Genomic DNA, 25,283 nt, shown 5'->3' on the forward strand with positions numbered 1-25,283 from the left:
CTAGATCCATCGATGTCTCTACAAATGACCCAGTTTCTTTCCTTTTTATGGCCGAGTAATATTCCATTTTATATATGTACCCCATCTTTATCCATTCATCTGTCTGTGGGCATTTAGGTTGCTTCCATTACCTGGCTATTTTAAATAGTGCTGCAATGAACATTGTGGTGAATGTGCCTTTTTGATTTATGGTTTTCTCTGGGTATATGCCCAGAAGTGGGATTGCTGGATCGGATGGTAATTCTATTTCTAGTTTTTTAAAGGAGACTCCATACTGTTCTCCATAGTGACGGTATCAATTTACATTCCCACCAATAGTGGAAGAGGGCTCCTTTTGTCCACACCCTCCCCAGAATTTGTTGTTTGTAGATTTTCTGATGATGGCGATCCTAACAGGTGTGAGGTGATACCTCATTGTAGTTTTGATTTGCATTTCTCTAATAATTAGTGCTCTTGAGCAGCTTTTCATGTGCGTCTTGGCCATCTCTGTGTCTTCTTTGAAGAAACGTCTCTTTAGAACTTCTGCCCATTTTTGTATTGGGTTGTTTGTTTTTTTAATATTAAGCTGCATGAGCTGTTTATATATATTGGAGATTAAACCTTTGTCCATTGATTCGTTTGCAGCGATTTTCGCCCAGTCTGAGGGATGCCTTTTTCCATTCCCGTCTTTTTAACCAAAAAAGAAAGAAAGACAAAGAAGCAGAACACTAATGTGCATAAAATATGCCTTTTGAAACGGTCGTTTTGAAATATGGACGTCCTTTGAATTTTTTGGTCGATATGTGACCCCAGGATTTGTTTTCAGGGCAGATGTCATTTACAGGCCTGCAATGAGTTTGAATATCAACTGACCATTAGCGCTGGGATTAAAGCTGCTGTTGTGTGAAACGGCCACAAGGTGGCAGCAGTTCTCCCTTACCAAATCTGGTTACTAGGGCAGCAGAGCCTCAATGGAAGTCGTGTTCTAGATTGGAATTTAGAATGGAATGTGCCAGGAGAAAGCCCCTCAAGTTTGTCTCCCTACTTCTTGTTCGTATTTTTAATTTAAATTTTTATTTTTTATTACAGCAAGTTTGATTACAATGTTTGGCTTATTGTAGGTGTCGAAGATGTGGTTCTTTTACACATATACAGATGTCTGTTCTTCCTGGGATCCTTTTCCCAGGGACGTTATGACAGAATGTTGAGTAGTCTTCTCTTGGTATTCCGTAGGTCTTTGGTGATTATATATGTCACCTGTGTTTGTATATGTCTGTTAACCCCGATATCGTAATGAAACCAATCCTCACACCTTTCCACTGGTGAACCATAAGTGTGTTTAATGAATCTGTGATTGCCCTTCTCCGTGGAAATATCTGCCCTGGTATCCATTTTTAGGTAACACCTATAAGTGATATGATATGATATGTGTCTTTCACTTTCTGACTTACTACAAGTCACGTGATTACCTCTAGACTCATCTACGGTGCTGCAAATGGCATTGTGTCCTTATTTTCCTTGGCTTCTATTCTGCCTTAGCGAGGTCCATTTTCAACAATGTGATTCCCTGAGGGTTGTGGATTAGCTGACCTGGGCAGCCTTATCCTGCCGGCCGGCCCTCCCCAGGTGTGCCTGGTTGAGGTCAATATAAACAGCGCTCCAGGCAGCAATAGCCCCTGAAGCTGTGCCTGACTCCATATTCTCTGCCCCGTCAGCAGTCTCGGGGCTGAGCTGGTGGGAGGGAATGAGGGGCCACAGCTTTGTTGGTGGCCCGGTGTGAGTGGGGCACTGCTGGCCTTTCTGCAGGAGTTGCCAGGCTGCCACCTGTAAAGAAGAGGATGTGTCACCCATACCTTCCGCTGGAATTTCTCTCCGGACAGAGGTGAGGGAGGAAAAAAGCAGTGGGGGCCGGGACAGGAGGGGTATCACTGGCAGGACAATGGAATGCTTCCGGAAGAGTACCCGGGGCCAGGACCACCCTGGCTGGCCTGCAGGCACCAAGTTGGCCTGCGTGCTGTCGCTAGTGTGGCTCCACGGCCCTTCCTCTAGGCTTTCAAGCCCTTGTACATATTCAGGTGTTTTACCTGGGAAGGGTGGGAACAGTTCAGCAGCAGCTGGCCTGGGGCTCAGCTCACCTTTATTCAGAGATGCCTCGGCACGGTCTCGCAGCTTTGCAATGAGGACGCTCCTTGCGTGGGGGGTGGGTGCTAGCTGGATGGGAGATGATTCCACACCTCTGACCAATTTCAGAATTGTTTACCGCTGGAGCAAGTGCCCTGATAGGGTTTTCCTCTGTATAACTGGTGGGTTCAGGTATTTTTTCGTTTATGGTTCAAGTTAGATTTTATTCCTCTTTTATGTATTTATAGATATAAGCATGGAAATAATTCATTCCTGTAAATACATGTGTGTGAAGGGAAGAACTTTTTTCTGTTTTATTTTTAAATTTTATTTTTCAAAATTTTGAAATTTAATTTTATTTACTTTTTTATACAGCAGGTTATTATCAGTTATGTATTTTATGCATATACATGTATACAGCTCAATCCCAATCTCCCAACTCATCCCACCACCACCACCCCATGGCTTCCCACACTTGGTGTCCATACGTTTGTTCTCTACCTCTGTGTCTCTATTTCTTGCCTGCAAACCAGTTCATCTGTACCATCTTTTAGGTTCCACATATATGCATTAATATACAATATTTGTTTTCCTCTTTCTGACTTACTTCATTCTGTATGACAGTCTCTAGATCCATCGATGTGTCTACAAATGACCCAGTTTCTTTCCTTTTTATGGCCGAGTAATATTCCATTTTATATATGTACCCCATCTTTATCCATTCATCTGTCTGTGGGCATTTAGGTTGCTTCCATTACCTGGCTATTTTAAATAGTGCTGCAATGAACATTGTGGTGAATGTGCCTTTTTGATTTATGGTTTTCTCTGGGTATATGCCCAGAAGTGGGATTGCTGGATCGGATGGTAATTCTATTTCTAGTTTTTTAAAGGAGACTCCATACTGTTCTCCATAGTGACGGTATCAATTTACATTCCCACCAATAGTGGAAGAGGGCTCCTTTTGTCCACACCCTCCCCAGAATTTGTTGTTTGTAGATTTTCTGATGATGGCGATCCTAACGGGTGTGAGGTGATACCTCATTGTAGTTTTGATTTGCATTTCTCTAATAATTAGTGCTCTTGAGCAGCTTTTCATGTGCGTCTTGGCCATCTCTGTGTCTTCTTTGAAGAAACGTCTCTTTAGAACTTCTGCCCATTTTTGTATTGGGTTGTTTGTTTTTTTAATATTAAGCTGCATGAGCTGTTTATATATATTGGAGATTAAACCTTTGTCCATTGATTCGTTTGCAGCGATTTTCGCCCAGTCTGAGGGATGCCTTTTTCCATTCCCGTCTTTTTAACCAAAAAAGAAAGAAAGACAAAGAAGCAGAACACTAATGTGCATAAAATATGCCTTTTGAAACGGTTGTTTTGAAATATGGACGTCCTTTGAATTTTTTGGTCGATATGTGACCCCAGGATTTGTTTTCAGGGCAGGTGTCATTTACAGGCCTGCAATGATTTTGAAAATCAACTGACCATTAGGGCTGGGATTAAAGCTGCTGTTGTGTGAACCGGCCACAAGGTGGCAGCAGTTCTCCCTTACCAAATCTGGTTACTAGGGCAGCAGAGCCTCAATGGAAGTCGTGTTCTAGATTGGAATTTAGAATGGAATGTGCCAGGAGAAAGCCCCTCAAGTTTGTCTCCCTACTTCTTGTTCGTATTTTTAATTTAAATTTTAATTTTTTATTACAGCAAGTTTGATTACAATGTTTGGCTTATTGTAGGTGTCGAAGATGTGGTTCTTTTACACATATACAGATGTCTGTTCTTCCTGGGATCCTTTTCCCAGGGACGTTATGACAGAATGTTGAGTAGTCTTCTCTTGGTATTCCGTAGGTCTTTGGTGATTATATATGTCACCTGTGTTTGTATATGTCTGTTAACCCCGATATCGTAATGAAACCAATCCTCACACCTTTCCACTGGTGAACCATAAGTGTGTTTAATGAATCTGTGATTGCCCTTCTCCGTGGAAATATCTGCCCTGGTATCCATTTTTAGGTAACACCTATAAGTGATATGATATGATATGTGTCTTTCACTTTCTGACTTACTACAAGTCACGTGATTACCTCTAGACTCATCTACGGTGCTGCAAATGGCATTGTGTCCTTATTTTCCTTGGCTTCTATTCTGCCTTAGCGAGGTCCATTTTCAACAATGTGATTCCCTGAGGGTTGTGGATTAGCTGACCTGGGCAGCCTTATCCTGCCGGCCGGCCCTCCCCAGGTGTGCCTGGGTGAGGTCAATATAAACAGCGCTCCAGGCAGCAATAGCCCCTGAAGCTGTGCCTGACTCCATATTCTCTGCCCCGTCAGCAGTCTCGGGGCTGAGCTGGTGGGAGGGAATGAGGGGCCACAGCTTTGTTGGTGGCCCGGTGTGAGTGGGGCACTGCTGGCCTTTCTGCAGGAGTTGCCAGGCTGCCACCTGTAAAGAAGAGGATGTGTCACCCATACCTTCCGCTGGAATTTCTCTCCGGACAGAGGTGAGGAAGGAAAAAAGCAGTGGGGGCCGGGACAGGAGGGGTATCACTGGCAGGACAATGGAATGCTTCCGGAAGAGTACCCGGGGCCAGGACCACCCTGGCTGGCCTGCAGGCACCAAGTTGGCCTGCGTGCTGTCGCTAGTGTGGCTCCACGGCCCTTCCTCTAGGCTTTCAAGCCCTTGTACATATTCAGGTGTTTTACCTGGGAAGGGTGGGAACAGTTCAGCAGCAGCTGGCCTGGGGCTCAGCTCACCTTTATTCAGAGATGCCTCGGCACGGTCTCGCAGCTTTGCAATGAGGACGCTCCTTGCGTGGGGGGTGGGTGCTAGCTGGATGGGAGATGATTCCACACCTCTGACCAATTTCAGAATTGTTTACCGCTGGATCAAGTGCCCTGATAGGGTTTTCCTCTGTATAACTGGTGGGTTCAGGTATTTTTTCGTTTATGGTTCAAGTTAGATTTTATTCCTCTTTTATGTATTTATAGATATAAGCATGGAAATAATTCATTCCTGTAAATACATGTGTGTGAAGGGAAGAACTTTTTTCTGTTTTATTTTTAAATTTTATTTTTCAAAATTTTGAAATTTAATTTTATTTACTTTTTTATACAGCAGGTTATTATCAGTTATGTATTTTATGCATATACATGTATACAGGTCAATCCCAATCTCCCAACTCATCCCACCACCACCACCCCATGGCTTCCCACACTTGGTGTCCATACGTTTGTTCTCTACCTCTGTGTCTCTATTTCTTGCCTGCAAACCAGTTCATCTGTACCATCTTTTAGGTTCCACATATATGCATTAATATACAATATTTGTTTTCCTCTTTCTGACTTACTTCATTCTGTATGACAGTCTCTAGATCCATCGATGTCTCTACAAATGACCCAGTTTCTTTCCTTTTTATGGCCGAGTAATATTCCATTTTATATATGTACCCCATCTTTATCCATTCATCTGTCTGTGGGCATTTAGGTTGCTTCCATTACCTGGCTATTTTAAATAGTGCTGCAATGAACATTGTGGTGAATGTGCCTTTTTGATTTATGGTTTTCTCTGGGTATATGCCCAGAAGTGGGATTGCTGGATCGGATGGTAATTCTATTTCTAGTTTTTAAAGGAGACTCCATACTGTTCTCCATAGTGACGGTATCAATTTACATTCCCACCAATAGTGGAAGAGGGCTCCTTTTGTCCACACCCTCCCCAGAATTTGTTGTTTGTAGATTTTCTGATGATGGCGATCCTAACAGGTGTGAGGTGATACCTCATTGTAGTTTTGATTTGCATTTCTCTAATAATTAGTGCTCTTGAGCAGCTTTTCATGTGCGTCTTGGCCATCTCTGTGTCTTCTTTGAAGAAACGTCTCTTTAGAACTTCTGCCCATTTTTGTATTGGGTTGTTTGTTTTTTTAATATTAAGCTGCATGAGCTGTTTATATATATTGGAGATTAAACCTTTGTCCATTGATTCGTTTGCAGCGATTTTCGCCCAGTCTGAGGGATGCCTTTTTCCATTCCCGTCTTTTTAACCAAAAAAGAAAGAAAGACAAAGAAGCAGAACACTAGTGTGCATAAAATATGCCTTTTGAAACGGTCGTTTTGAAATATGGACGTCCTTTGAATTTTTTGGTCGATATGTGACCCCAGGATTTGTTTTCAGGGCAGGTGTCATTTACAGGCCTGCAATGAGTTTGAATATCAACTGACCATTAGCGCTGGGATTAAAGCTGCTGTTGTGTGAAACGGCCACAAGGTGGCAGCAGTTCTCCCTCACCAAATCTGGTTACTAGGGCAGCAGAGCCTCAATGGAAGTCGTGTTCTAGATAGGAATTTAGAATGGAATGTGCCAGGAGAAAGCCCCTCAAGTTTGTCTCCCTACTTCTTGTTCGTATTTTTAATTTAAATTTTAATTTTTTATTACAGCAAGTTTGATTACAATGTTTGGCTTATTGTAGGTGTCGAAGATGTGGTTCTTTTACACATATACAGATGTCTGTTCTTCCTGGGATCCTTTTCCCAGGGACGTTATGACAGAATGTTGAGTAGTCTTCTCTTGGTATTCCGTAGGTCTTTGGTGATTATATATGTCACCTGTGTTTGTATATGTCTGTTAACCCCGATATCGTAATGAAACCAATCCTCCCACCTTTCCACTGGTGAACCATAAGTGTGTTTAATGAATCTGTGATTGCCCTTCTCCGTGGAAATATCTGCCCTGGTATCCATTTTTAGGTAACACCTATAAGTGATATGATATGATATGTGTCTTTCACTTTCTGACTTACTACAAGTCACGTGATTACCTCTAGACTCATCTACGGTGCTGCAAATGGCATTGTGTCCTTATTTTCCTTGGCTTCTATTCTGCCTTAGCGAGGTCCATTTTCAACAATGTGATTCCCTGAGGGTTGTGGATTAGCTGACCTGGGCAGCCTTACCCTGCCGGCCGGCCCTCCCCAGGTGTGCCTGGTTGAGGTCAATATAAACAGCGCTCCAGGCAGCAATAGCCCCTGAAGCTGTGCCTGACTCCATATTCTCTGCCCCGTCAGCAGTCTCGGGGCTGAGCTGGTGGGAGGGAATGAGGGGCCACAGCTTTGTTGGTGGCCCGGTGTGAGTGGGGCACTGCTGGCCTTTCTGCAGGAGTTGCCAGGCTGCCACCTGTAAAGAAGAGGATGTGTCACCCATACCTTCCGCTGGAATTTCTCTCCGGACAGAGGTGAGGAAGGAAAAAAGCAGTGGGGGCCGGGACAGGAGGGGTATCACAGGCAGGACAATGGAATGCTTCCGGAAGAGTACCCGGGGCCAGGACCACCCTGGCTGGCCTGCAGGCACCAAGTTGGCCTGCGTGCTGTCGCTAGTGTGGCTCCACGGCCCTTCCTCTAGGCTTTCAAGCCCTTGTACATATTCAGGTGTTTTACCTGGGAAGGGTGGGAACAGTTCAGCAGCAGCTGGCCTGGGGCTCAGCTCACCTTTATTCAGAGATGCCTCGGCACGGTCTCGCAGCTTTGCAATGAGGACGCTCCTTGCGTGGGGGGTGGGTGCTAGCTGGATGGGAGATGATTCCACACCTCTGACCAATTTCAGAATTGTTTACCGCTGGAGCAAGTGCCCTGATAGGGTTTTCCTCTGTATAACTGGTGGGTTCAGGTATTTTTTCGTTTATGGTTCAAGTTAGATTTTATTCCTCTTTTATGTATTTATAGATATAAGCATGGAAATAATTCATTCCTGTAAATACATGTGTGTGAAGGGAAGAACTTTTTTCTGTTTTATTTTTAAATTTTATTTTTCAAAATTTTGAAATTTAATTTTATTTACTTTTTTATACAGCAGGTTATTATCAGTTATGTATTTTATGCATATACATGTATACAGCTCAATCCCAATCTCCCAACTCATCCCACCACCACCACCCCATGGCTTCCCACACTTGGTGTCCATACGTTTGTTCTCTACCTCTGTGTCTCTATTTCTTGCCTGCAAACCAGTTCATCTGTACCATCTTTTAGGTTCCACATATATGCATTAATATACAATATTTGTTTTCCTCTTTCTGACTTACTTCATTCTGTATGACAGTCTCTAGATCCATCGATGTCTCTACAAATGACCCAGTTTCTTTCCTTTTTATGGCCGAGTAATATTCCATTTTATATATGTACCCCATCTTTATCCATTCATCTGTCTGTGGGCATTTAGGTTGCTTCCATTACCTGGCTATTTTAAATAGTGCTGCAATGAACATTGTGGTGAATGTGCCTTTTTGATTTATGGTTTTCTCTGGGTATATGCCCAGAAGTGGGATTGCTGGATCGGATGGTAATTCTATTTCTAGTTTTTTAAAGGAGACTCCATACTGTTCTCCATAGTGACGGTATCAATTTACATTCCCACCAATAGTGGAAGAGGGCTCCTTTTGTCCACACCCTCCCCAGAATTTGTTGTTTGTAGATTTTCTGATGATGGCGATCCTAACAGGTGTGAGGTGATACCTCATTGTAGTTTTGATTTGCATTTCTCTAATAATTAGTGCTCTTGAGCAGCTTTTCATGTGCGTCTTGGCCATCTCTGTGTCTTCTTTGAAGAAACGTCTCTTTAGAACTTCTGCCCATTTTTGTATTGGGTTGTTTGTTTTTTTAATATTAAGCTGCATGAGCTGTTTATATATATTGGAGATTAAACCTTTGTCCATTGATTCGTTTGCAGCGATTTTCACCCAGTCTGAGGGATGCCTTTTTCCATTCCCGTCTTTTTAACCAAAAAAGAAAGAAAGACAAAGAAGCAGAACACTAATGTGCATAAAATATGCCTTTTGAAACGGTCGTTTTGAAATATGGACGTCCTTTGAATTTTTTGGTCGATATGTGACCCCAGGATTTGTTTTCAGGGCAGATGTCATTTACAGGCCTGCAATGAGTTTGAATATCAACTGACCATTAGCGCTGGGATTAAAGCTGCTGTTGTGTGAAACGGCCACAAGGTGGCAGCAGTTCTCCCTTACCAAATCTGGTTACTAGGGCAGCAGAGCCTCAATGGAAGTCGTGTTCTAGATTGGAATTTAGAATGGAATGTGCCAGGAGAAAGCCCCTCAAGTTTGTCTCCCTACTTCTTGTTCGTATTTTTAATTTAAATTTTTATTTTTTATTACAGCAAGTTTGATTACAATGTTTGGCTTATTGTAGGTGTCGAAGATGTGGTTCTTTTACACATATACAGATGTCTGTTCTTCCTGGGATCCTTTTCCCAGGGACGTTATGACAGAATGTTGAGTAGTCTTCTCTTGGTATTCCGTAGGTCTTTGGTGATTATATATGTCACCTGTGTTTGTATATGTCTGTTAACCCCGATATCGTAATGAAACCAATCCTCACACCTTTCCACTGGTGAACCATAAGTGTGTTTAATGAATCTGTGATTGCCCTTCTCCGTGGAAATATCTGCCCTGGTATCCATTTTTAGGTAACACCTATAAGTGATATGATATGATATGTGTCTTTCACTTTCTGACTTACTACAAGTCACGTGATTACCTCTAGACTCATCTACGGTGCTGCAAATGGCATTGTGTCCTTATTTTCCTTGGCTTCTATTCTGCCTTAGCGAGGTCCATTTTCAACAATGTGATTCCCTGAGGGTTGTGGATTAGCTGACCTGGGCAGCCTTATCCTGCCGGCCGGCCCTCCCCAGGTGTGCCTGGTTGAGGTCAATATAAACAGCGCTCCAGGCAGCAATAGCCCCTGAAGCTGTGCCTGACTCCATATTCTCTGCCCCGTCAGCAGTCTCGGGGCTGAGCTGGTGGGAGGGAATGAGGGGCCACAGCTTTGTTGGTGGCCCGGTGTGAGTGGGGCACTGCTGGCCTTTCTGCAGGAGTTGCCAGGCTGCCACCTGTAAAGAAGAGGATGTGTCAACCATACCTTCCGCTGGAATTTCTCTCCGGACAGAGGTGAGGAAGGAAAAAAGCAGTGGGGGCCGGGACAGGAGGGGTATCACTGGCAGGACAATGGAATGCTTCCGGAAGAGTACCCGGGGCCAGGACCACCCTGGCTGGCCTGCAGGCACCAAGTTGGCCTGCGTGCTGTCGCTAGTGTGGCTCCACGGCCCTTCCTCTAGGCTTTCAAGCCCTTGTACATATTCAGGTGTTTTACCTGGGAAGGGTGGGAACAGTTCAGCAGCAGCTGGCCTGGGGCTCAGCTCACCTTTATTCAGAGATGCCTCGGCACGGTCTCGCAGCTTTGCAATGAGGACGCTCCTTGCGTGGGGGGTGGGTGCTAGCTGGATGGGAGATGATTCCACACCTCTGACCAATTTCAGAATTGTTTACCGCTGGAGCAAGTGCCCTGATAGGGTTTTCCTCTGTATAACTGGTGGGTTCAGGTATTTTTTCGTTTATGGTTCAAGTTAGATTTTATTCCTCTTTTATGTATTTATAGATATAAGCATGGAAATAATTCATTCCTGTAAATACATGTGTGTGAAGGGAAGAACTTTTTTCTGTTTTATTTTTAAATTTTATTTTTCAAAATTTTGAAATTTAATTTTATTTACTTTTTTATACAGCAGGTTATTATCAGTTATGTATTTTATGCATATACATGTATACAGCTCAATCCCAATCTCCCAACTCATCCCACCACCACCACCCCATGGCTTCCCACACTTGGTGTCCATACGTTTGTTCTCTACCTCTGTGTCTCTATTTCTTGCCTGCAAACCAGTTCATCTGTACCATCTTTTAGGTTCCACATATATGCATTAATATACAATATTTGTTTTCCTCTTTCTGACTTACTTCATTCTGTATGACAGTCTCTAGATCCATCGATGTCTCTACAAATGACCCAGTTTCTTTCCTTTTTATGGCCGAGTAATATTCCATTTTATATATGTACCCCATCTTTATCCATTCATCTGTCTGTGGGCATTTAGGTTGCTTCCATTACCTGGCTATTTTAAATAGTGCTGCAATGAACATTGTGGTGAATGTGCCTTTTTGATTTATGGTTTTCTCTGGGTATATGCCCAGAAGTGGGATTGCTGGATCGGATGGTAATTCTACTTCTAGTTTTTTAAAGGAGACTCCATACTGTTCTCCATAGTGACGGTATCAATTTACATTCCCACCAATAGTGGAAGAGGGCTCCTTTTGTCCACACCCTCCCCAGAATTTGTTGTTTGTAGATTTTCTGATGATGGCGATCCTAACGGGTGTGAGGTGATACCTCATTGTAGTTTTGATTTGCATTTCTCTAATAATTAGTGCTCTTGAGCAGCTTTTCATGTGCGTCTTGGCCATCTCTGTGTCTTCTTTGAAGAAACGTCTCTTTAGAACTTCTGCCCATTTTTGTATTGGGTTGTTTGTTTTTTTAATATTAAGCTGCATGAGCTGTTTATATATATTGGAGATTAAACCTTTGTCCATTGATTCGTTTGCAGCGATTTTCGCCCAGTCTGAGGGATGCCTTTTTCCATTCCCGTCTTTTTAACCAAAAAAGAAAGAAAGACAAAGAAGCAGAACACTAATGTGCATAAAATATGCCTTTTGAAACGGTCGTTTTGAAATATGGACGTCCTTTGAATTTTTTGGTCGATATGTGACCCCAGGATTTGTTTTCAGGGCAGGTGTCATTTACAGGCCTGCAATGATTTTGAAAATCAACTGACCATTAGGGCTGGGATTAAAGCTGCTGTTGTGTGAACCGGCCACAAGGTGGCAGCAGTTCTCCCTTACCAAATCTGGTTACTAGGGCAGCAGAGCCTCAATGGAAGTCGTGTTCTAGATTGGAATTTAGAATGGAATGTGCCAGGAGAAAGCCCCTCAAGTTTGTCTCCCTACTTCTTGTTCGTATTTTTAATTTAAATTTTAATTTTTTATTACAGCAAGTTTGATTATAATGTTTGGCTTATTGTAGGTGTCGAAGATGTGGTTCTTTTACACATATACAGATGTCTGTTCTTCCTGGGATCCTTTTCCCAGGGACGTTATGACAGAATGTTGAGTAGTCTTCTCTTGGTATTCCGTAGGTCTTTGGTGATTATATATGTCACCTGTGTTTGTATATGTCTGTTAACCCCGATATCGTAATGAAACCAATCCTCCCACCTTTCCACTGGTGAACCATAAGTGTGTTTAATGAATCTGTGATTGCCCTTCTCCGTGGAAATATCTGCCCTGGTATCCATTTTTAGGTAACACCTATAAGTGATATGATATGATATGTGTCTTTCCCTTTCTGACTTACTACAAGTCACGTGATTACCTCTAGACTCATCTACGGTGCTGCAAATGGCATTGTGTCCTTATTTTCCTTGGCTTCTATTCTGCCTTAGCGAGGTCCATTTTCAACAATGTGATTCCCTGAGGGTTGTGGATTAGCTGACCTGGGCAGCCTTATCCTGCCGGCCGGCCCTCCCCAGGTGTGCCTGGTTGAGGTCAATATAAACAGCGCTCCAGGCAGCAATAGCCCATGAAGCTGTGCCTGACTCCATATTCTCTGCCCCGTCAGCAGTCTCGGGGCTGAGCTGGTGGGAGGGAATGAGGGGCCACAGCTTTGTTGGTGGCCCGGTGTGAGTGGGGCACTGCTGGCCTTTCTGCAGGAGTTGCCAGGCTGCCACCTGTAAAGAAGAGGATGTGTCACCCATACCTTCCGCTGGAATTTCTCTCCGGACAGAGGTGAGGAAGGAAAAAAGCAGTGGGGGCCGGGACAGGAGGGGTATCACAGGCAGGACAATGGAATGCTTCCGGAAGAGTACCCGGGGCCAGGACCACCCTGGCTGGCCTGCAGGCACCAAGTTGGCCTGCGTGCTGTCGCTAGTGTGGCTCCACGGCCCTTCCTCTAGGCTTTCAAGCCCTTGTACATATTCAGGTGTTTTACCTGGGAAGGGTGGGAACAGTTCAGCAGCAGCTGGCCTGGGGCTCAGCTCACCTTTATTCAGAGATGCCTCGGCACGGTCTCGCAGCTTTGCAATGAGGACGCTCCTTGCGTGGGGGGTGGGTGCTAGCTGGATGGGAGATGATTCCACACCTCTGACCAATTTCAGAATTGTTTACCGCTGGAGCAAGTGCCCTGATAGGGTTTTCCTCTGTATAACTGGTGGGTTCAGGTATTTTTTCGTTTATGGTTCAAGTTAGATTTTATTCCTCTTTTATGTATTTATAGATATAAGCATGGAAATAATTCATTCCTGTAAATACATGTGTGTGAAGGGAAGAACTTTTTTCTGTTTTAGTTTTAAATTTTATTTTTCAAAATTTTGAAATTTAATTTTATTTACTTTTTTATACAGCAGGTTATTATCAGTTATGTATTTTATGCATATACATGTATACAGCTCAATCCCAATCTCCCAACTCATCCCACCACCACCACCCCATGGCTTCCCACACTTGGTGTCCATACGTTTGTTCTCTACCTCTGTGTCTCTATTTCTTGCCTGCAAACCAGTTCATCTGTACCATCTTTTAGGTTCCACATATATGCATTAATATACAATATTTGTTTTCCTCTTTCTGACTTACTTCATTCTGTATGACAGTCTCTAGATCCATCGATGTGTCTACAAATGACCCAGTTTCTTTCCTTTTTATGGCCGAGTAATATTCCATTTTATATATGTACCCCATCTTTATCCATTCATCTGTCTGTGGGCATTTAGGTTGCTTCCATTACCTGGCTATTTTAAATAGTGCTGCAATGAACATTGTGGTGAATGTGCCTTTTTGATTTATGGTTTTCTCTGGGTATATGCCCAGAAGTGGGATTGCTGGATCGGATGGTAATTCTATTTCTAGTTTTTTAAAGGAGACTCCATACTGTTCTCCATAGTGACGGTATCAATTTACATTCCCACCAATAGTGGAAGAGGGCTCCTTTTGTCCACACCCTCCCCAGAATTTGTTGTTTGTAGATTTTCTGATGATGGCGATCCTAACGGGTGTGAGGTGATACCTCATTGTAGTTTTGATTTGCATTTCTCTAATAATTAGTGCTCTTGAGCAGCTTTTCATGTGCGTCTTGGCCATCTCTGTGTCTTCTTTGAAGAAACGTCTCTTTAGAACTTCTGCCCATTTTTGTATTGGGTTGTTTGTTTTTTTAATATTAAGCTGCATGAGCTGTTTATATATATTGGAGATTAAACCTTTGTCCATTGATTCGTTTGCAGCGATTTTCGCCCAGTCTGAGGGATGCCTTTTTCCATTCCCGTCTTTTTAACCAAAAAAGAAAGAAAGACAAAGAAGCAGAACACTAATGTGCATAAAATATGCCTTTTGAAACGGTCGTTTTGAAATATGGACGTCCTTTGAATTTTTTGGTCGATATGTGACCCCAGGATTTGTTTTCAGGGCAGGTGTCATTTACAGGCCTGCAATGATTTTGAAAATCAACTGACCATTAGGGCTGGGATTAAAGCGGCTGTTGTGTGAACCGGCCACAAGGTGGCAGCAGTTCTCCCTTACCAAATCTGGTTACTAGGGCAGCAGAGCCTCAATGGAAGTCGTGTTCTAGATTGGAATTTAGAATGGAATGTGCCAGGAGAAAGCCCCTCAAGTTTGTCTCCCTACTTCTTGTTCGTATTTTTAATTTAAATTTTAATTTTTTATTACAGCAAGTTTGATTATAATGTTTGGCTTATTGTAGGTGTCGAAGATGTGGTTCTTTTACACATATACAGATGTCTGTTCTTCCTGGGATCCTTTTCCCAGGGACGTTATGACAGAATGTTGAGTAGTCTTCTCTTGGTATTCCGTAGGTCTTTGGTGATTATATATGTCACCTGTGTTTGTATATGTCTGTTAACCCCGATATCGTAATGAAACCAATCCTCCCACCTTTCCACTGGTGAACCATAAGTGTGTTTAATGAATCTGTGATTGCCCTTCTCCGTGGAAATATCTGCCCTGGTATCCATTTTTAGGTAACACCTATAAGTGATATGATATGATATGTGTCTTTCCCTTTCTGACTTACTACAAGTCACGTGATTACCTCTAGACTCATCTACGGTGCTGCAAATGGCATTGTGTCCTTATATTCCTTGGCTTCTATTCTGCCTTAGCGAGGTCCATTTTCAACAATGTGATTCCCTGAGGGTTGTGGATTAGCTGACCTGGGCAGCCTTATCCTGCCGGCCGGCCCTCCCCAGGTGTGCCTGGTTGAGGTCAATATAAACAGCGCTCCAGGCAGCAATAGCCCATGAAGCTGTGCCTGACTCCATATTCTCTGCCCCGTCAGCAGTCTCGGGGCTGAGCTGGTGGGAGGGAATGAGGGGCCACAGCTTTGTTGGTGGCCCGGTGTGAGTGGGGCACTGCTGGCCTTTCTGCAGGAGTTGCCAGGCTGCCACCTGTAAAGAAGAGGATGTGTCACCCATACCTTCCGCTGGAATTTCTCTCCGGACAGAGGTGAGGAAGGAAAAAAGCAGTGGGGGCCGGGACAGGAGGGGTATCACAGGCAGGACAATGGAATGCTTCCGGAAGAGTACCCGGGGCCAGGACCACCCTGGCTGGCCTGCAGGCACCAAGTTGGCCTGCGTGCTGTCGCTAGTGTGGCTCCACGGCCCTTCCTCTAGGCTTTCAAGCCCTTGTACATATTCAGGTGTTTTACCTGGGAAGGGTGGGAACAGTTCAGCAGCAGCTGGCCTGGGGCTCAGCTCACCTTTATTCAGAGATGCCTCGGCACGGTCTCGCAGCTTTGCAATGAGGACGCTCCTTGCGTGGGGGGTGGGTGCTAGCTGGATGGGAGATGATTCCACACCTCTGACCAATTTCAGAATTGTTTACCGCTGGAGCAAGTGCCCTGATAGGGTTTTCCTCTGTATAACTGGTGGGTTCAGGTATTTTTTCGTTTATGGTTCAAGTTAGATTTTATTCCTCTTTTATGTATTTATAGATATAAGCATGGAAATAATTCATTCCTGTAAATACATGTGTGTGAAGGGAAGAACTTTTTTCTGTTTTATTTTTAAATTTTATTTTTCAAAATTTTGAAATTTAATTTTATTTACTTTTTTATACAGCAGGTTATTATCAGTTATGTATTTTATGCATATACATGTATACAGGTCAATCCCAATCTCCCAACTCATCCCACCACCACCACCCCATGGCTTCCCACACTTGGTGTCCATACGTTTGTTCTCTACCTCTGTGTCTCTATTTCTTGCCTGCAAACCAGTTCATCTGTACCATCTTTTAGGTTCCACATATATGCATTAATATACAATATTTGTTTTCCTCTTTCTGACTTACTTCATTCTGTATGACAGTCTCTAGATCCATCGATGTGTCTACAAATGACCCAGTTTCTTTCCTTTTTATGGCCGAGTAATATTCCATTTTATATATGTACCCCATCTTTATCCATTCATCTGTCTGTGGGCATTTAGGTTGCTTCCATTACCTGGCTATTTTAAATAGTGCTGCAATGAACATTGTGGTGAATGTGCCTTTTTGATTTATGGTTTTCTCTGGGTATATGCCCAGAAGTGGGATTGCTGGATCGGATGGTAATTCTATTTCTAGTTTTTTAAAGGAGACTCCATACTGTTCTCCATAGTGACGGTATCAATTTACATTCCCACCAATAGTGGAAGAGGGCTCCTTTTGTCCACACCCTCCCCAGAATTTGTTGTTTGTAGATTTTCTGATGATGGCGATCCTAACGGGTGTGAGGTGATACCTCATTGTAGTTTTGATTTGCATTTCTCTAATAATTAGTGCTCTTGAGCAGCTTTTCATGTGCGTCTTGGCCATCTCTGTGTCTTCTTTGAAGAAACGTCTCTTTAGAACTTCTGCCCATTTTTGTATTGGGTTGTTTGTTTTTTTAATATTAAGCTGCATGAGCTGTTTATATATATTGGAGATTAAACCTTTGTCCATTGATTCGTTTGCAGCGATTTTCGCCCAGTCTGAGGGATGCCTTTTTCCATTCCCGTCTTTTTAACCAAAAAAGAAAGAAAGACAAAGAAGCAGAACACTAATGTGCATAAAATATGCCTTTTGAAACGGTCGTTTTGAAATATGGACGTCCTTTGAATTTTTTGGTCGATATGTGACCCCAGGATTTGTTTTCAGGGCAGGTGTCATTTACAGGCCTGCAATGATTTTGAAAATCAACTGACCATTAGGGCTGGGATTAAAGATGCTGTTGTGTGAACCGGCCACAAGGTGGCAGCAGTTCTCCCTTACCAAATCTGGTTACTAGGGCAGCAGAGCCTCAATGGAAGTCGTGTTCTAGATTGGAATTTAGAATGGAATGTGCCAGGAGAAAGCCCCTCAAGTTTGTCTCCCTACTTCTTGTTCGTATTTTTAATTTAAATTTTAATTTTTTATTACAGCAAGTTTGATTATAATGTTTGGCTTATTGTAGGTGTCGAAGATGTGGTTCTTTTACACATATACAGATGTCTGTTCTTCCTGGGATCCTTTTCCCAGGGACGTTATGACAGAATGTTGAGTAGTCTTCTCTTGGTATTCCGTAGGTCTTTGGTGATTATATATGTCACCTGTGTTTGTATATGTCTGTTAACCCCGATATCGTAATGAAACCAATCCTCACACCTTTCCACTGGTGAACCATAAGTGTGTTTAATGAATCTGTGATTGCCCTTCTCCGTGGAAATATCTGCCCTGGTATCCATTTTTAGGTAACACCTATAAGTGATATGATATGATATGTGTCTTTCACTTTCTGACTTACTACAAGTCACGTGATTACCTCTAGACTCATCTACGGTGCTGCAAATGGCATTGTGTCCTTATTTTCCTTGGCTTCTATTCTGCCTTAGCGAGGTCCATTTTCAACAATGTGATTCCCTGAGGGTTGTGGATTAGCTGACCTGGGCAGCCTTATCCTGCCGGCCGGCCCTCCCCAGGTGTGCCTGGTTGAGGTCAATATAAACAGCGCTCCAGGCAGCAATAGCCCCTGAAGCTGTGCCTGACTCCATATTCTCTGCCCCGTCAGCAGTCTCGGGGCTGAGCTGGTGGGAGGGAATGAGGGGCCACAGCTTTGTTGGTGGCCCGGTGTGAGTGGGGCACTGCTGGCCTTTCTGCAGGAGTTGCCAGGCTGCCACCTGTAAAGAAGAGGATGTGTCACCCATACCTTCCGCTGGAATTTCTCTCCGGACAGAGGTGAGGAAGGAAAAAAGCAGTGGGGGCCGGGACAGGAGGGGTATCACTGGCAGGACAATGGAATGCTTCCGGAAGAGTACCCGGGGCCAGGACCACCCTGGCTGGCCTGCAGGCACCAAGTTGGCCTGCGTGCTGTCGCTAGTGTGGCTCCACGGCCCTTCCTCTAGGCTTTCAAGCCCTTGTACATATTCAGGTGTTTTACCTGGGAAGGGTGGGAACAGTTCAGCAGCAGCTGGCCTGGGGCTCAGCTCACCTTTATTCAGAGATGCCTCGGCACGGTCTTGCAGCTTTGCAATGAGGACGCTCCTTGCGTGGGGGGTGGGTGCTAGCTGGATGGGAGATGATTCCACACCTCTGACCAATTTCAGAATTGTTTACCGCTGGAGCAAGTGCCCTGATAGGGTTTTCCTCTGTATAACTGGTGGGTTCAGGTATTTTTTCGTTTATGGTTCAAGTTAGATTTTATTCCTCTTTTATGTATTTATAGATATAAGCATGGAAATAATTCATTCCTGTAAATACATGTGTGTGAAGGGAAGAACTTTTTTCTGTTTTATTTTTAAATTTTATTTTTCAAAATTTTGAAATTTAATTTTATTTACTTTTTTATACAGCAGGTTATTATCAGTTATGTATTTTATGCATATACATGTATACAGCTCAATCCCAATCTCCCAACTCATCCCACCACCACCACCCCATGGCTTCCCACACTTGGTGTCCATACGTTTGTTCTCTACCTCTGTGTCTCTATTTCTTGCCTGCAAACCAGTTCATCTGTACCATCTTTTAGGTTCCACATATATGCATTAATATACAATATTTGTTTTCCTCTTTCTGACTTACTTCATTCTGTATGACAGTCTCTAGATCCATCGATGTCTCTACAAATGACCCAGTTTCTTTCCTTTTTATGGCCGAGTAATATTCCATTTTATATATGTACCCCATCTTTATCCATTCATCTGTCTGTGGGCATTTAGGTTGCTTCCATTACCTGGCTATTTTAAATAGTGCTGCAATGAACATTGTGGTGAATGTGCCTTTTTGATTTATGGTTTTCTCTGGGTATATGCCCAGAAGTGGGATTGCTGGATCGGATGGTAATTCTATTTCTAGTTTTTAAAGGAGACTCCATACTGTTCTCCATAGTGACGGTATCAATTTACATTCCCACCAATAGTGGAAGAGGGCTCCTTTTGTCCACACCCTCCCCAGAATTTGTTGTTTGTAGATTTTCTGATGATGGCGATCCTAACAGGTGTGAGGTGATACCTCATTGTAGTTTTGATTTGCATTTCTCTAATAATTAGTGCTCTTGAGCAGCTTTTCATGTGCGTCTTGGCCATCTCTGTGTCTTCTTTGAAGAAACGTCTCTTTAGAACTTCTGCCCATTTTTGTATTGGGTTGTTTGTTTTTTTAATATTAAGCTGCATGAGCTGTTTATATATATTGGAGATTAAACCTTTGTCCATTGATTCGTTTGCAGCGATTTTCGCCCAGTCTGAGGGATGCCTTTTTCCATTCCCGTCTTTTTAACCAAAAAAGAAAGAAAGACAAAGAAGCAGAACACTAGTGTGCATAAAATATGCCTTTTGAAACGGTCGTTTTGAAATATGGACGTCCTTTGAATTTTTTGGTCGATATGTGACCCCAGGATTTGTTTTCAGGGCAGGTGTCATTTACAGGCCTGCAATGAGTTTGAATATCAACTGACCATTAGCGCTGGGATTAAAGCTGCTGTTGTGTGAAACGGCCACAAGGTGGCAGCAGTTCTCCCTTACCAAATCTGGTTACTAGGGCAGCAGAGCCTCAATGGAAGTCGTGTTCTAGATTGGAATTTAGAATGGAATGTGCCAGGAGAAAGGCCCTCAAGTTTGTCTCCCTACTTCTTGTTCGTATTTTTAATTTAAATTTTAATTTTTTATTACAGCAAGTTTGATTACAATGTTTGGCTTATTGTAGGTGTCGAAGATGTGGTTCTTTTACACATATACAGATGTCTGTTCTTCCTGGGATCCTTTTCCCAGGGACGTTATGACAGAATGTTGAGTAGTCTTCTCTTGGTATTCCGTAGGTCTTTGGTGATTATATATGTCACCTGTGTTTGTATATGTCTGTTAACCCCGATATCGTAATGAAACCAATCCTCCCACCTTTCCACTGGTGAACCATAAGTGTGTTTAATGAATCTGTGATTGCCCTTCTCCGTGGAAATATCTGCCCTGGTATCCATTTTTAGGTAACACCTATAAGTGATATGATATGATATGTGTCTTTCACTTTCTGACTTACTACAAGTCACGTGATTACCTCTAGACTCATCTACGGTGCTGCAAATGGCATTGTGTCCTTATTTTCCTTGGCTTCTATTCTGCCTTAGCGAGGTCCATTTTCAACAATGTGATTCCCTGAGGGTTGTGGATTAGCTGACCTGGGCAGCCTTACCCTGCCGGCCGGCCCTCCCCAGGTGTGCCTGGTTGAGGTCAATATAAACAGCGCTCCAGGCAGCAATAGCCCCTGAAGCTGTGCCTGACTCCATATTCTCTGCCCCGTCAGCAGTCTCGGGGCTGAGCTGGTGGGAGGGAATGAGGGGCCACAGCTTTGTTGGTGGCCCGGTGTGAGTGGGGCACTGCTGGCCTTTCTGCAGGAGTTGCCAGGCTGCCACCTGTAAAGAAGAGGATGTGTCACCCATACCTTCCGCTGGAATTTCTCTCCGGACAGAGGTGAGGAAGGAAAAAAGCAGTGGGGGCCGGGACAGGAGGGGTATCACAGGCAGGACAATGGAATGCTTCCGGAAGAGTACCCGGGGCCAGGACCACCCTGGCTGGCCTGCAGGCACCAAGTTGGCCTGCGTGCTGTCGCTAGTGTGGCTCCACGGCCCTTCCTCTAGGCTTTCAAGCCCTTGTACATATTCAGGTGTTTTACCTGGGAAGGGTGGGAACAGTTCAGCAGCAGCTGGCCTGGGGCTCAGCTCACCTTTATTCAGAGATGCCTCGGCACGGTCTCGCAGCTTTGCAATGAGGACGCTCCTTGCGTGGGGGGTGGGTGCTAGCTGGATGGGAGATGATTCCACACCTCTGACCAATTTCAGAATTGTTTACCGCTGGAGCAAGTGCCCTGATAGGGTTTTCCTCTGTATAACTGGTGGGTTCAGGTATTTTTTCGTTTATGGTTCAAGTTAGATTTTATTCCTCTTTTATGTATTTATAGATATAAGCATGGAAATAATTCATTCCTGTAAATACATGTGTGTGAAGGGAAGAACTTTTTTCTGTTTTATTTTTAAATTTTATTTTTCAAAATTTTGAAATTTAATTTTATTTACTTTTTTATACAGCAGGTTATTATCAGTTATGTATTTTATGCATATACATGTATACAGGTCAATCCCAATCTCCCAACTCATCCCACCACCACCACCCCATGGCTTCCCACACTTGGTGTCCATACGTTTGTTCTCTACCTCTGTGTCTCTATTTCTTGCCTGCAAACCAGTTCATCTGTACCATCTTTTAGGTTCCACATATATGCATTAATATACAATATTTGTTTTCCTCTTTCTGACTTACTTCATTCTGTATGACAGTCTCTAGATCCATCGATGTCTCTACAAATGACCCAGTTTCTTTCCTTTTTATGGCCGAGTAATATTCCATTTTATATATGTACCCCATCTTTATCCATTCATCTGTCTGTGGGCATTTAGGTTGCTTCCATTACCTGGCTATTTTAAATAGTGCTGCAATGAACATTGTGGTGAATGTGCCTTTTTGATTTATGGTTTTCTCTGGGTATATGCCCAGAAGTGGGATTGCTGGATCGGATGGTAATTCTATTTCTAGTTTTTAAAGGAGACTCCATACTGTTCTCCATAGTGACGGTATCAATTTACATTCCCACCAATAGTGGAAGAGGGCTCCTTTTGTCCACACCCTCCCCAGAATTTGTTGTTTGTAGATTTTCTGATGATGGCGATCCTAACAGGTGTGAGGTGATACCTCATTGTAGTTTTGATTTGCATTTCTCTAATAATTAGTGCTCTTGAGCAGCTTTTCATGTGCGTCTTGGCCATCTCTGTGTCTTCTTTGAAGAAACGTCTCTTTAGAACTTCTGCCCATTTTTGTATTGGGTTGTTTGTTTTTTTAATATTAAGCTGCATGAGCTGTTTATATATATTGGAGATTAAACCTTTGTCCATTGATTCGTTTGCAGCGATTTTCGCCCAGTCTGAGGGATGCCTTTTTCCATTCCCGTCTTTTTAACCAAAAAAGAAAGAAAGACAAAGAAGCAGAACACTAATGTGCATAAAATATGCCTTTTGAAACGGTCGTTTTGAAATATGGACGTCCTTTGAATTTTTTGGTCGATATGTGACCCCAGGATTTGTTTTCAGGGCAGGTGTCATTTACAGGCCTGCAATGAGTTTGAATATCAACTGACCATTAGCGCTGGGATTAAAGCTGCTGTTGTGTGAACCGGCCACAAGGTGGCAGCAGTTCTCCCTTACCAAATCTGGTTACTAGGGCAGCAGAGCCTCAATGGAAGTCGTGTTCTAGATTGGAATTTAGAATGGAATGTGCCAGGAGAAAGCCCCTCAAGTTTGTCTCCCTACTTCTTGTTCGTATTTTTAATTTAAATTTTAATTTTTTATTACAGCAAGTTTGATTACAATGTTTGGCTTATTGTAGGTGTCGAAGATGTGGTTCTTTTACACATATACAGATGTCTGTTCTTCCTGGGATCCTTTTCCCAGGGACGTTATGACAGAATGTTGAGTAGTCTTCTCTTGGTATTCCGTAGGTCTTTGGTGATTATATATGTCACCTGTGTTTGTATATGTCTGTTAACCCCGATATCGTAATGAAACCAATCCTCACACCTTTCCACTGGTGAACCATAAGTGTGTTTAATGAATCTGTGATTGCCCTTCTCCGTGGAAATATCTGCCCTGGTATCCATTTTTAGGTAACACCTATAAGTGATATGATATGATATGTGTCTTTCACTTTCTGACTTACTACAAGTCACGTGATTACCTCTAGACTCATCTACGGTGCTGCAAATGGCATTGTGTCCTTATTTTCCTTGGCTTCTATTCTGCCTTAGCGAGGTCCATTTTCAACAATGTGATTCCCTGAGGGTTGTGGATTAGCTGACCTGGGCAGCCTTATCCTGCCGGCCGGCCCTCCCCAGGTGTGCCTGGTTGAGGTCAATATAAACAGCGCTCCAGGCAGCAATAGCCCCTGAAGCTGTGCCTGACTCCATATTCTCTGCCCCGTCAGCAGTCTCGGGGCTGAGCTGGTGGGAGGGAATGAGGGGCCACAGCTTTGTTGGTGGCCCGGTGTGAGTGGGGCACTGCTGGCCTTTCTGCAGGAGTTGCCAGGCTGCCACCTGTAAAGAAGAGGATGTGTCACCCATACCTTCCGCTGGAATTTCTCTCCGGACAGAGGTGAGGAAGGAAAAAAGCAGTGGGGGCCGGGACAGGAGGGGTATCACAGGCAGGACAATGGAATGCTTCCGGAAGAGTACCCGGGGCCAGGACCACCCTGGCTGGCCTGCAGGCACCAAGTTGGCCTGCGTGCTGTCGCTAGTGTGGCTCCACGGCCCTTCCTCTAGGCTTTCAAGCCCTTGTACATATTCAGGTGTTTTACCTGGGAAGGGTGGGAACAGTTCAGCAGCAGCTGGCCTGGGGCTCAGCTCACCTTTATTCAGAGATGCCTCGGCACGGTCTCGCAGCTTTGCAATGAGGACGCTCCTTGCGTGGGGGGTGGGTGCTAGCTGGATGGGAGATGATTCCACACCTCTGACCAATTTCAGAATTGTTTACCGCTGGAGCAAGTGCCCTGATAGGGTTTTCCTCTGTATAACTGGTGGGTTCAGGTATTTTTTCGTTTATGGTTCAAGTTAGATTTTATTCCTCTTTTATGTATTTATAGATATAAGCATGGAAATAATTCATTCCTGTAAATACATGTGTGTGAAGGGAAGAACTTTTTTCTGTTTTATTTTTAAATTTTATTTTTCAAAATTTTGAAATTTAATTTTATTTACTTTTTTATACAGCAGGTTATTATCAGTTATGTATTTTATGCATATACATGTATACAGGTCAATCCCAATCTCCCAACTCATCCCACCACCACCACCCCATGGCTTCCCACACTTGGTGTCCATACGTTTGTTCTCTACCTCTGTGTCTCTATTTCTTGCCTGCAAACCAGTTCATCTGTACCATCTTTTAGGTTCCACATATATGCATTAATATACAATATTTGTTTTCCTCTTTCTGACTTACTTCATTCTGTATGACAGTCTCTAGATCCATCGATGTGTCTACAAATGACCCAGTTTCTTTCCTTTTTATGGCCGAGTAATATTCCATTTTATATATGTACCCCATCTTTATCCATTCATCTGTCTGTGGGCATTTAGGTTGCTTCCATTACCTGGCTATTTTAAATAGTGCTGCAATGAACATTGTGGTGAATGTGCCTTTTTGATTTATGGTTTTCTCTGGGTATATGCCCAGAAGTGGGATTGCTGGATCGGATGGTAATTCTATTTCTAGTTTTTTAAAGGAGACTCCATACTGTTCTCCATAGTGACGGTATCAATTTACATTCCCACCAATAGTGGAAGAGGGCTCCTTTTGTCCACACCCTCCCCAGAATTTGTTGTTTGTAGATTTTCTGATGATGGCGATCCTAACGGGTGTGAGGTGATACCTCATTGTAGTTTTGATTTGCATTTCTCTAATAATTAGTGCTCTTGAGCAGCTTTTCATGTGCGTCTTGGCCATCTCTGTGTCTTCTTTGAAGAAACGTCTCTTTAGAACTTCTGCCCATTTTTGTATTGGGTTGTTTGTTTTTTTAATATTAAGCTGCATGAGCTGTTTATATATATTGGAGATTAAACCTTTGTCCATTGATTCGTTTGCAGCGATTTTCGCCCAGTCTGAGGGATGCCTTTTTCCATTCCCGTCTTTTTAACCAAAAAAGAAAGAAAGACAAAGAAGCAGAACACTAATGTGCATAAAATATGCCTTTTGAAACGGTCGT

The sequence above is a fragment of the Mesoplodon bidens genome, assembly GCF_964165515.1.
Source record: "Mesoplodon bidens genome assembly, contig: HAP1_SCAFFOLD_165, whole genome shotgun sequence".
Lineage (NCBI taxonomy): Eukaryota > Metazoa > Chordata > Mammalia > Artiodactyla > Ziphiidae > Mesoplodon > Mesoplodon bidens.